We start from the raw sequence: 13776 nt of genomic DNA on the forward strand, positions 1-13776 counted from the left end.
AAAATAAACAAGATTTTCAGCACTAACAGTACTTTTTCCCTTCTGAAAAAATTTAACACAGTTTTTAATCTACATATGGTATTAAATAATCTTTTTTTTAACTTTGTATGACACTCATGATATACATCATGTTCAATATTTGAAATTTTTTATACTTTTTTGACATGTGATACAGGGCTGTTATCACCGGAGTAGGGACTTTGGGACAAAATTTTTTTTTGAGTTGTAGTATTGTTCTATTGATAGTGAGTCATTTTTAATACCTCCGACCAGCCCTCCCCCCTCCCCCTACGACGACAAAAACGTGATCACAGCACTGTAATATAGGGTTTAAGTTATATACTGAGTGTAAATATTTTATTTTATAGAAATAAACTTTCAATCCTTTAGAGATATAATAAGCTTATAATTAGACGCCATTCATTTCTTGGAATGTCATAAAAAATAATGCAGAGGGATCAACGTATTACTTTACTTTAGTTTGCGAATACTTTTTCTTACCGGATTTTGTTCGTAATTCAAAGTATCACTGTACTTGGATTTTATTTTTCATCAAGCATTATATGCACAGTGCACACATGTATCTCTTATAGGCATATTCATACACTGGGTATGACTTACTTCAACCATGGTAGGATTTGATATATTTATGTATATTTGAATAAGTATATTTCTTTATCATAAATCAAAAAATAAGACATCCATTCAAAATATATATATTCAAAATAAAGGAAAGACATTTTTTAAATTTGAAGATGCCTTATAATTTAATTGATTTTTTGTGATGTTGAAGCAACTACGACTCTAAAGGATCTTTAATATACATATAATGAAAAATCAGGATAATATAATAGGGTAACAAAGGATGTTCATTCAATAATTTATGATATTAATATTATGAACATCTATAACTAATTGACTTTCAAGTATCACAAAAACGGACTTTCAGAAACAAAAGCGTTGTTTGATCCGTGTTAAAGCTAGGCTTATTATTTTAAATCTATTACATTTACAACATCTTACAATTTTAAACCCCACTTGAACATAACATATGTATATATATATATATATAGACTGGAACGGTATAGTAGCCCATGGCTCATTACAAACCTTGGTACACCCTACATGGCACGGTGTTTGTTAATGTATGATTGTTAAATGTGTTTTTTAAAATATAATTTTCTATGTTTTTACGCTTTTTTTTGATATTTTCTTCCTCAATAGTTTATTTTCTGTACAAATAAATTATTCCTAAATATACTTAACTTCTCTAAAAAAAAGGTTTATGTAAAATACACAACGGTTACTTACTAAAATTACTGATGAATATATATTACAAAAATATAAGTTTGTCTTCATTTTCCGTTAATAAACAAGACTGTTTAGAAGTAACAATATAGCCAGCTGTCTATTAAATTATTTTACATGATATATATGTACCTGTAGTTGCGAGGTATCGTCAAGTTCACATAAAAATATTGGGAAATTTATTTAAATTACCCTTTCTCATACCACTGACTTTTCGTCAATTAGGATTAAACTTATCATTATTTCTGTTTTACAGATTTATTTATTTATTTACAAGGACGCTAATAAATAAAAATATTACCTCACTATCTAAATAGATTAATTAAAAAAAAACCAAAAACAAAAATTGAATAATTTCAAAATATTGAATATGGGATTATATATATGTATAAGTACCGTACTTAGAGTAAAAATCGTAACAAACCGTAGGGGTCGTACGAAACTGAACTGCAGTACAACGTCCAATATAAATGTATATAGGGTAAATCATAAGTATTTTTGGTATTTAAAATACACTTTTGTTTCAGACTATATATTTTCTCCTTAAATCTTAAATAATAACAATATTAAGATTTTTTTTTTTTCTTCAAAATATCCGTATGATGACTGATGAGTCATCTTTGTCTCTAGAGTTTTTAATAGCAAATACAGATATCTCCTGTATACACGCTCGATGCGTGATGCAAAACGCCTGTTATATTTCATTAATAGTACTAAATTTTTTAAATCAAAAATGTGTATATGATATTCATAAGGGAGCAGCACTATTTACTGTATACCCTGTATTCCCGCCCGATGATACCTGCAAAAATCCTATATTAATATTTCTTAGATTAGGAATTATGTAACTGAAATTCATCAATTCCTTTATTTCTGAGCCTTGTGACGTTACTTCATCTGTTCTGCAATTTAGAGTACAAGGAACCACACTCTTTAACATTTACATGTACAATTTAGTGGATAATTTTTCGGAAGATACATTCTCTTACGCAGAGGATTCGAGAATCATCCCCTCTGATTTAAACTCAGTCCGTTATGCCTATACCAATTTTATTAACTAGGAGAATGCCTATAAATGTTAATAAATGTGTCTTGCTTCCCTTCTCCAAAAAAGAGTTGATCCACCCATGTCTTAAGGTGGTAGATGATTACTTGGACATAGGAATTCATATCTCTCCTAATCTAATATTGGAAAGGTATCTATACTACATTATGAGGAAGGCAAATGGAAACTTGGGAATTATAAGAAGTTTGAAAACTCGTGACACTTCTTTCATGGTAGAACTTTATGTTGTCCGGATTTTAATGTACGGATCTGAAATCTAGAATCTACTTTATAAAGTTTTAAAAAAAGGTGCAAGCTAGGATTGTTTTATTTTTTCCCTTATAGGGTGATAACAAGAACTATCAATGCAAAATCTAAAGATCTCATCACTTTGTATCATAGACGTGCTATTAAGGATACTGTTACTCTCCAGCGAAATTTAAACAAAAAAATAAACCTATCTCTCCAATCCTGGATACTTAATAAAGTACCTCTTCTAAAAACGAAGCTCTTTGGTCAATTACTTAAGAATAGTTTTTATTATAGGAAAAGGGATATATCGAATTGTCTTGTAATGATTTCAGAAAAGGTTTAGAGGGCGTGGTGAAGGCCAAGGGTAGCCATATACAATACTTTCATAATTTTTTATATTCTATACAAATTAAAGTAGATATATTTTCCTCAAGCGTTATTCCTGAGTTCGCTATTGACGATGTTCTAAGATCAATTGTATTCTTAATTACACTGTATACTGTTGATGCATGACCTTGAACTCTTTTTAACCTTTCTTATCTTTGAGATAAAAGTCATTTGAGTTGGAAATGTAGATTTTATGAAAAAAATATTTATATATGTTTTATGGTTTTATAGGGACACAATAGCTTATATCATAATATTTATTCAATACTATAAAAAGAAGTCAAACTCATTGAAGCAGAGCCGTTTACTCCCTAACATCCCCTTCAACAAATATGTTTAAACATTTGTGTTTATTATAGATAAGACTATTGGAATTCTAATATGGAAACTGCTACCACTCCTTTTTATATTCTTACAAGAAGAAGAACCTGTAAGGAATATTTATTTGATAAAATATCGGATTTCAATAAGAATGCTCATTCCTGTTTTTCATAACCGTGAATGAGCTTAAAAAAGTTATGAACATTGCACGTCAAAAACAAAATACTCAGCAAAAATAAGGGCAAGGAAGTTTACCACAAATAGGTTTGTAAATCCTAGGCTTTTTCGGCATGTAAAATTTGTTAGGATTTAACAACTTTTATATCCTAATATTGGATAAATACCCATTATGTTATTAGCTAAATATCTTAGTGAATAACTCGTGCTAGGACATGAAAAAAAGTAATTGAGGATGAATAAAAATGAACAAAATTTTAAATATTTTTCTTTTGACATGATCTTTAACAACGCTTATAAATGCATTTAGTCGATGGAACCTCAATGTGACAATAATATCGATCACCTTGTAGGATACATATGCCTTGAATAGTAAAAGTGGATTATAACATTTTTTTTTACCACTTAGAAAGGAGATAGAAATTTGCATGAAGGCAAAACTATAAGACTTCAATATTTACGCAACATTTCAATATTTATGAATATGATTAAAACAGTTTGGAGAAGGAAAGAGCAAAAGAATATGTTCGTCTATGTCACGTAATTACCTGGCTAACAAAAAAAAAGGTTTTTTTAGTGAGATATCGATGTTTCTGCTTTTTCCCCTTCAATTAGTGTGCTGAACGTTAATAGGTTGAATTGGAACTAGCTCCTTTCACCCTGTTATCAATTAATGCACTCTAATTCTATAGTGGGGAATAATAGGATACCAATTGCCAACTAATTAAATTTTTTATGTTCCTTTTCGGAGGAAAGGTTACGTGATGGAATAAAAGTAAGGGCGTGATGTACTTTACAAGATACTTAATGAATTATCATTCTTGAAGAGATGGTAAAAAATATATAAATACAATAGAGTAGGTCGAAAATTAGTATTTGAAAATCGATGAAATACGGTATTGGGAAATGTACATCACAAATATCAGGACGATTGAACGTATTTTAGAGGTTCTCTAATTCTTTTTTCGCTCATTATCCTAAGCATGATCAAAAATTTGATTCCTGACGATACACATGACATGCTAAATCTAAATTAGCTCTTAACGATAAGAAATGATTTGAAGTAGATACATTCTCAAAAAACTAAATTTTTTTGACTCTCTGTTACATTCTTTTAAAACATACACCCGAAAATAAAAACATATGTACTTAATTACATGATAAACAGTTAAGCAATTATAATAATTACGTCATATAAATTTTGTAATATTTTTTTTTACTAATCCATCCAAGAAATTAAAAGCAAAAACAAAAAAAAAAAAACGACTTTGAAGCTTATTAAATTAACTAATCATCGATTAAAAAATACAAAATATAAGTAAAAAACCTAAACAAGGCATTATCAAGATAAATAAAGAATTCCATTTCCTCAAATTTAATGGCTCAGAAAATTACTGAAAAGTATTTTCTATAAAATGTAGATTTAAAGGAATAAGAAACATGTTTATAAATATTGGGGTGTATAATGTCCCAGTTCACTAAGGTAGGGCTTAGACAAAGCTTTGTGAATTTCATGTAATTTCAAACGTTTTATAAGCAACTTTGTCTGTTCAAAACTAACTAAAAATTAACCTCTCATAGTCAAGGTTGTACTTTTATCGGTCTAGCAGTTCCAGTCTTTAAGCCGATAGAACAGAACCGACAAAGTCGAGCTGAGACGGCAATATGTTATTTATCGGTCTCAGTTCTAGTGATTTGTTTCTATATATAATATATAAAGAATCTATATTATAAAAAAATAGCTTTAATAAATAATTTTTTTTTCTGAGTTTTTTTTTGGTGTACAATTGCTACGTTTTCCAATGATTTAATGGTCTTCTTATCGATATGGAAAAGTGGGTTTCGACACCAGATAGTGAATATAAAAGAGGGATGGGGTAGATTATGGACCCAGGTCCGCCACTAAGCTTGTCTGGCCCTATAATATTTCTTGAGCCAGGGGTTTCCAAACTTTACTATTCGAAGACCATCCTACACTAATACATTTTTAGCTGAGACCCCATCTACTATAAATATGTGTACTGCGTATTTATAGACTGAAAGCAATCCTCAATTCTCCATCTTCCAACGCCCCCTCTCTCCCTAGCCTCCTCTCACGTCCCAACTTTGAAAACTATTGTCTTAAGCAACCTTAGTTTTTGGGACACTTTCTGGAGCTTGAAGTACTATGCACTCTGTGTATGAGGTAACTGCGTCCCTGTTTGTATGCTGAACCCAGACCAACACCTAAGAAATGAAAGAACCGGGACCGATAGAACCGCTGAATCTAAACCGGGCACAATCTTACTTATAGTCACAATATTTTACCTCTGTCAGTTTTCTTATGGGCTATTTTTCTCCTATGATAATTCTTCTAGTACCGATGTATTCAGCTTGAAAGTACTTTAACTCTTATTACTCTCTTGTACTCGTAAATTAAATATATTTATGTGTAAACATAATATATCAAGCTTTATAATTAAAAGTTATATTTAACTCCTCCAAATGACAAAATACATAAGGAATATGTATTGTACATACATTATACATATACTACCTATAAAAACGCCTTTCTTTTCTTCCTTGACTTAACTTTACACACACTAACCATAAAGCTTTCCATTAATTATAAACATGAAGAAAAAATTTGAAAAAACAAAAAAAATGTCCTTGACAAGGGTAAACTCATGGAAGTCTCTTTCTTTCTCTTTTATTAGAAAAGATAGATGGTGCATTATTTTTGTGTGTGATTAAATATACCAAAATGTTTTTACATTAGAGTGAAGATAGTGTTGAACCAATTCTTAAATATAACGATCCACGAATTTTTGAATACAAATCTGTACAATTTTTATGTACATTAGGGGAAATATGGTGCCTAACAAAATTTTAACTATTTTTTGATAGTTGGTATGGATATAAAGAACAAATCCATGCAATTTCATGGATATAACATATCAATATTTACCATTTAGTAGAAAAAATGCAGGTATTATGAAAGATATGTATGTTGTATAAAGCATGTCCTTCCGGCATGTAAAAATAAAAAATACCAAAAATGAATTTGGTTTTTCCTGAGAATTTGAAGAATTTTTTCAAGGAGATTAGCTTAGCTGTCATGATGTTTCTTTGAATAAGCCACAAGCAGTCGTAAGGGGAAGGAAATAAGCACAAATTTCACTCTGTATTTAGTAAGGGCATACAAGTTTTAACATCTAAGTCCAAAGTCCAGACATAATTTGATTTCATCAAGATCAATAACGACAGTAAATTGGTCAGGTGTGTGGTCTTTATTTGACAATGTCAGCATATAAAGCTAACTTGACAGCAATGTTATTCTTGATTTAGTAAAAACTTTGTCCAGCCTTATATGTTAGACACTGTATAGGCTGGAATGACTCAAACTTCGATCCTCAATTCTACTACAAGGTCATCAAGGACTGATACTTCATGAGAACACGCAACGCTTCCATGTTATATCCTCAATAGTTAAGCAATAATGATAACAGCTACGGCAAGCTAAAATCCCTGTTCAGATTGTCATCTAGAAAAAGCTGCTACCGTTTTCTTATGTCATATTTTATACACTTCTGTCTATGCACAATACATACATAATATTAATCATTAAAAAAACAACATTATTTTAGAAGCGGATTATAAGCTTTTTAAATCTAAATAGATATCTAGTAAAAAAATTATAAGTCATATTCAAAAACTCGAAAATAAAATGATTATAGTTTTTGCAACTCAATCCTTAATATTTTGTGCTGAATGTAAATATTATTATATTGCAAGGAAATTGCACAAATATGTTTACATAGAGTTATACAAAAATAAAAAATGGTTTAGCTTGTTTGGACAAAGTAGGGATATCAGCATTACCCTAACGTACATTATACATTTGTACATATTAAACCATTGAATACATCCTAATGAAAGGTTGTTATTTCATGCATGAAATATTTTTTAAATTATATTTTGACTAATATTAGATATTTTTAGCATGACGCCATCGTTCTGTAAGTAAACATAATGTACAGGAAATTACAAATAAAAATGTTTAAATGATAACATCTGTAGTTTTTGGCTCAAAAATATGAGCGTACACGTGTACAAATGTTTTTTGTCGTTCTTGATTGGAAAAGGTTTTTAATTTTCCAATGATGCTCTATCATTATTGTTTAACCCTATGTTTCATAACATTGCTCAGAAGAAATACTTTAGAAAATAGTCCCTATTATTAAAAAAGAATAAATTGCAAGAATTATCGTATTAGGTGGGTGTAAGGATTAATGCATTTCAGCATCGGAATATTGAAGTCACTTCTTGCACAATTATTTCAATCTTTTCAGTTTTAATAATCTTTATCTAAATATGTATAGGAAATTGTTATTAAATTATTTATTAGTCAAATAATAATAAAAATTGAGTTTTATGAAAGTAAATTTCATATTATATTAACGGAATAATGATTATAAATGTGAACTGAAATAATTTTATTTTTGTAGCAATTATGGACTTTATTTTCATAATGTTGCTTGAGGGCAACATTTTGTTATTTTGTTTCGAAAAAAGAAAATAATTATCAGGGGGTGTTTTTCCTATATTTCACCTATTTTTAATTCATTAAAGAAAGGGTTATTTCTTGAAGAAAAAACATTTAATTATAAAATAGTCACTACTCTGTGAAAGAAAAAAATTAAGGTTGAGGATTTGTGAGGCAGTTTAAAGTGTAAGCCCTTACTGGACACGGAGAAGAATTGATGATCTCATTTGAGTATTTATTGAATATTGAGTAAGGGTTTGTGTTTATATCTTTACTACCATCTTTATATTTATTGAATTCTTGAAGAGAGAATGACTAGTGGGTGTGCTCATGAAAAAGAAATAATATCAATGAGTGTAGGCAGAGGAGTAATAGGTATAAGATCTGGTTAGACTCCAAAATCTTAAAATGCATAAAAAATAAATTGGAAAAAAATACAAACTCTATTTCATTATGGACTTTTACAACAATATAATTTTTTAGCTATTATTTTTTTTTGTTTCTTTTTTCAAATATTTAATTGTATTTACAGGTTATTAGTTATAATTTGCCTCATCAAATATATATTAACTATTACAAGGTAACAATAAAGAACAATACGGGTGCCATATTATTGTTTCTTTTCTCTTCCTCCAAGGTACCGGCTTTACGAGTAAATACTATCGATAAATAGAAATATCATCAACATATTAACGTAAGAAAACAAACAATATCTCTCAATATTAATATCTTAAAAAAATCAGAAACACCAACGGAAGCGATGATCAGTGACAATCATTTAATTAATAGGTTTTATTCGGGTGAGTATCGTTCCAAAAACTATAATATTATGTAAAAACTAAAATATTTTTTTCTTATCCAATAAAATTAGGTCATTGTGTTGTGTTATTGCATCAAGTCAAAATCGAATCATCAGAGGCAATATCTTGGAGCTCCTTCGTTGCTGCCGTTAGAAATCCTTTGTTTATATTCATTCTCTTCGCCATCATATGGAATTTAACAATGTTTTATAAACTAATGCATACTTCTCAGTATCTACTATTAGCCCATACTTAATTTGAGACTCTGATAGTTTTTCCCCAATAAATTCCTCCACGATATTCTTAAGTGAGGTGAAGTATGTTTTAATGGGTTTACATTCTCCTTTTCCAATTGTTCTTTTTTATTGTTTCCCCACATCCACAACATTTGATCAAATTTCCTTCCTGTGTTCTTAGGTTTCCAACATAGAATGGTCCTGATGCAATTTTATATCTGTTGAGCATTTGGCTCAATATTAAATCCTTTGTCATAGATTCCATAGCAGAAATTTAATTGATTTCCTGTCTCAATTCCAGTTCTTTTTAAAAGGTGCTATATTTAAAGATTTACAATCAACAGAATAATTTTGTTGATCATCAAGGATGTGTAAATCAAAAAATATATATTGTGGGGAAGAACAACATATTTTTAATTTTTTAAATATTCTCCTCTATTTTAATAATTTTAAGGTATTAGTAAAACTTAATTGTAGCATTTTGCGCGTGGTAAAAAAAAATCAAAATCGTCACTGATTTTAGTTGGATCTTTATTTTTTCAATCCAGTTCAGTCTTAGGACCGGTCTTATCGGTACTTCGAAATTGTACTTAAGACCATCGGTTCTTAGGATTGTCAGTCCTTGGTGACATACATTAACTGTTGGTCCTTGGATTTTTTCGTTGAATTATCAATGGTTTAATAAGCCAAATAAGATATACGAAGTATGTATTAAGAGAATTTCACATATTATGCAAAAATATTCATACCTTCATTATAATACACACATATATTATTTTTCTTAGTTATACAACGGAATATTTACTAATAGGAATAGTACACTCAATGACGTTACGAAGGATCCATTTTACCTTCTTAGAGGACCAAAAAGTGGCATTGGATTGGACCAAGGTCCAATCTGCTAAAATCAGCTGTGATGAAGAGACGATAAAAATAAACAAGGGCATGGGCAATATTTAACCCAATCTCGATCCTCAATTTTATTCTGAGTCCAACAAAAACTTGGAATTATAACTCTGCCATAAATCCTCAGGGTTACTCTCCGTCTTTTAAGAGCACACGCATATTTTTAATTTGTATAAATCATGGATATCTTAAATATAGTTGAAAAGAAAAGTCACTTTCCAGGTTGCTAAATGTTTAAATATGCAAACTAAAAGATGTAACTGATTAACATTACTATTTTATTTTAATAAATGTCAGCAAATCCCATATTTTTTATCTCATTTTCTCGGGGGAGATTTTTACGATCCCAAAAATTATTAAAATAATCCCTTCTTTATTTATAATACAATCAATGACGTCATATTTCTCATATTTTCCTTCTCAAAAAGTAATATTGTATTTATTTGAGGGGTTTTCTAACAAGACTTACAAAAATCATATTTCACCTGCTACTTCCAGTTCTTGTTTTGCTGTCGTGGATATATAAACACTAGTAGTTTGATGTAGATATACGTAATTATTTAGTTATAATAGTATATAGAAATATGCAGACATGTTATTCATTTTCAAAACAGATGGATTGTCAAAAGGCCCAAGTATATCTTAGAGGTCATGGATACTAAGTTACCGGCCTTTGTTAGGTTATCATGATTCCATATATCTTTAGGACGATGCTTAAGATAAGATATATGTGTGTTATGAAGACTATGGTACTGCTCTAGATGAAGAAGATCACGTGCAACCGTTCTTGAGAGTAGAAGTAGGACAGTATCCCCTACATTTCGCCTAAAAACATTCTTGAATGATAAGGAGAACACTATTACGACTTCATCTCAAAAGACGTATGGCCTCTCAGTTCACTGAAATTGAATCCTATCGATTACTTTTTGTGACATGTTGGAAGAAAGGCACAATAGACGTGTTCAGGTCAACAAGGCCTAAAATATCCTTGTCATAAAGGACAAGTACATTAGGTTTGAAGAAGGTTAAGATAAAATCCCCGTGGAGCTGATTCAGAAACCACGTGAAGATGGAGCCTGAGAGCAACTACATTCAGTATGTTGTAGTTTTGTCGATCGTGTTTAGTTTTTTAAGATATATTAGTTTTTTATTTAATGATCCCTTTGTCCTAATTCTGTATATACTGTAAATTGTGCTCAAGGTAAAATTTGTATGTAGGAAACATTGTTCAAGTTGCAAATAAACAATAAGATGAATAATTGATATGAAGGATTTACAGTACTTGTGATAAGGATAATCCATTATTCAATCGATTCTTGATATATCAATGTGTTAGTTTTTGACTGTATTAATAATTTAAAAAAAATATATATAAGTAATTTGTGTCACATTACAAAGACAAATGCCCACAGTTATTTGCATAAACACATAATAACCTTTTAGTTTTAATAGGTCATGATAAAATGATAGTATTAAAGTATTAGTCTCTCAAGAAATCTAGAGTCTGATTCCGCTCAGTTACTAATTTTATGAGCTACGCTCGCTCCTGCTCAATTAAAAATAAGCATTTCTCATTTTTTTGCTCGTGTAGGAGTTTTTGAATTTGACAACTCTTTATGATTACAATTAAATTCCTGAAATTTGTATACATTATTTATTTCAAAAATGAAGAGGAATAAGGTACAAGAATAAATAAAATTAAAAGATCTAAAGTTATATTTAAAATATAAAAAATCCATAAAATGATCAATTCAATGTTTTAATTATTATTATTTGATTCATTGATGTTCAATTTACTATTAATAACAATGATTAAATTTGCATTATCAAATGATATTTAGTAGTAATGGGTATTGGCTGGTGGTTCCCGAACAATGCTTCTTGTGGCAAGTTCAAGTGTGCCGTACTATTTGGGACAACCAATTATTTGGAATAACTAATAAAATTACCAATAATTTGTTTAGCTATAATAGGTGGATCAATAAATTTTTATTTGTCGTTTGGTGTCCACTAAAGACACAAATTTTGGGAACCATGGTCTTTAAGGGACATTTAATTTAGAGGTTTTCCTGCACTATCATCCAGTTAAGCCAGATAATTAGTTTGAGATTGACCACAGGGTTCTCAAGTTTTTGAACATGCTCTTCCGTGCGATTTTATATCAATTTATGACATAACAATATAAGAAAATCGTATTTCAGTAGGGAAAAATTCGTTTACAAAAATGAAGGATATAACTTCCAATGTAATCTCCACACAATAAATAATTGGCTGTGTCTCTGAGAGAACTGATGTTTGAGTCTTTTTAGAGTGGTCAGCTACATTAGAGGCACACTCGCCAACCGCAGACAATAGAGACCCAGAGATATGGGTTAGAAAAAAAGATTTTAGCTTATCTTGATACATAACTTCAACTGTCTTTTGTTGCAACATTCAAAATTATTATTTCATCCTCAAATTTTTGGATGTTATCTCATAAGATGTAGAAACTGAAAAAGTAATATATATTTATATAAATGACGGAAAATTCGAGTAAATTTATCACTTCTGCTTGTTATTTAAAACAATGAGCGCATTCCCGTTCAATAATTTGGAGCGGTGCTCAATTGATCATGGCTCACTATTGCTTTGATAGTTGGCCATTGAAATGAGCAAATTTGTAATTAAATAATACATTTTAAGACAAAAAAATGTCAACTTGTACATTTGGCTTCTACAATTTGTAAGAACTTGTACACAACATATGCAACACAGAAGGAAAAGTCCTTTCGGTATAAAAATGACTTGTATTGAATTATATGTATGTAGAGTGGTATTATAAATGATGATCAAGGAGAAGAGAAAGGCTGGGAGGAGGAGGAGAAAGCAGTACAAATTGAGACTGATTTGACCATACCTGTAATTTTATGTACCTAGAACTATATTTCCATAACTACATACTTTGGAGTAATTTTGGAGAGAATAAATTACATATTATGTACATTCCTGGGTTAGAAAGTTAAAATTTGTTTTTTTGAATTTGAAATCAAAAAGGTATGGTGCAGAGTGTTATTAAAACTTTCACAAACAAAACTTCCTTTCTTAGTACAAGTAGATAGTTTTGTTCTTTGCATGGCTACTTGATAATAACACAATTGTTAACAAACAATTTTACGGTTTTTGAAAGTTTTGATATTTGATAAATGATTCTAATGGAGTAATAAGGTAATTACAAGGGTTGTAAATCCTGAGCATTTTTTGACGTACACATTTCCTACTTCCCTTTCCATTAATGGATCACATGGAGTTGAACAAATTAAGTTACGATTAAACATCATAGTATTAGAATGACTCCATCAAAAATGGGAATTGTCTTGTAAGTCCAGGCGAAATAATGTATGTATATTTCTTCTTTGAGGACAATTAACCTTATATACTAATGCAATGTTTTCAAAAACACGGGAGCAAATAGAGAAAGTGAAAATGAAGAATTAATTTACTCTTTTATTTTTCAGTATAAGGCTCGTTCCGACCTATCTAATTGTTGGAATGAAATTCAAAAGAATTAAACCTAAGAAATTGTTTAAAGGCTCTCCATACGTCAGGGATTATAGTTTTTATATTTTATAAGTCACTAGCACTCAGCGTTGCTCAGAGTAATTTGGCGTCGAAAACAGACACACCTTGCTTTACTAATATAGAAGATAAGACAAATCATCCGTGTTACTCTCTGTTTTTCATGAGTGCCTTAAAATTTAAATAATAATTACATAGATGATTTCTCACCAATAACACACATAACAGTTTGCCAAAATAAGAACATTGTTTGGGTTGTCAATT

At 29.8% G+C, this 13776-nt stretch overlaps 1 protein-coding gene and 1 long non-coding RNA gene across 5 annotated transcripts in view; one reads left to right on the forward strand and one right to left on the reverse strand.

The window, feature by feature from the left end:
* The window catches only part of LOC121122237 (BTB/POZ domain-containing protein 3), a 529811-nt gene that overhangs the window by 115619 nt on the left and 400416 nt on the right, over window positions 1–13776 (reverse strand). The window lies entirely within an intron of this gene.
* On the forward strand, window positions 1827–10263 carry LOC121121876 (uncharacterized). Of its 3 annotated transcripts, XR_011781158.1 has the most exons (5): window positions 7210–8595; window positions 8653–9127; window positions 9233–9505; window positions 9575–9755; window positions 9837–10263. It is a non-coding gene; the product is annotated as an uncharacterized lncRNA (long non-coding RNA). The 3 variants fall into 3 exon arrangements; XR_005865609.2 differs by having other exon boundaries at window positions 1827–9127; window positions 9233–9755; XR_005865608.2 differs by having other exon boundaries at window positions 7208–8595; window positions 8653–9755.

Source organism: Lepeophtheirus salmonis, chromosome 7 (genome assembly GCF_016086655.4).
Source record: "Lepeophtheirus salmonis chromosome 7, UVic_Lsal_1.4, whole genome shotgun sequence".
Classification (NCBI taxonomy): domain Eukaryota; kingdom Metazoa; phylum Arthropoda; class Copepoda; order Siphonostomatoida; family Caligidae; genus Lepeophtheirus; species Lepeophtheirus salmonis.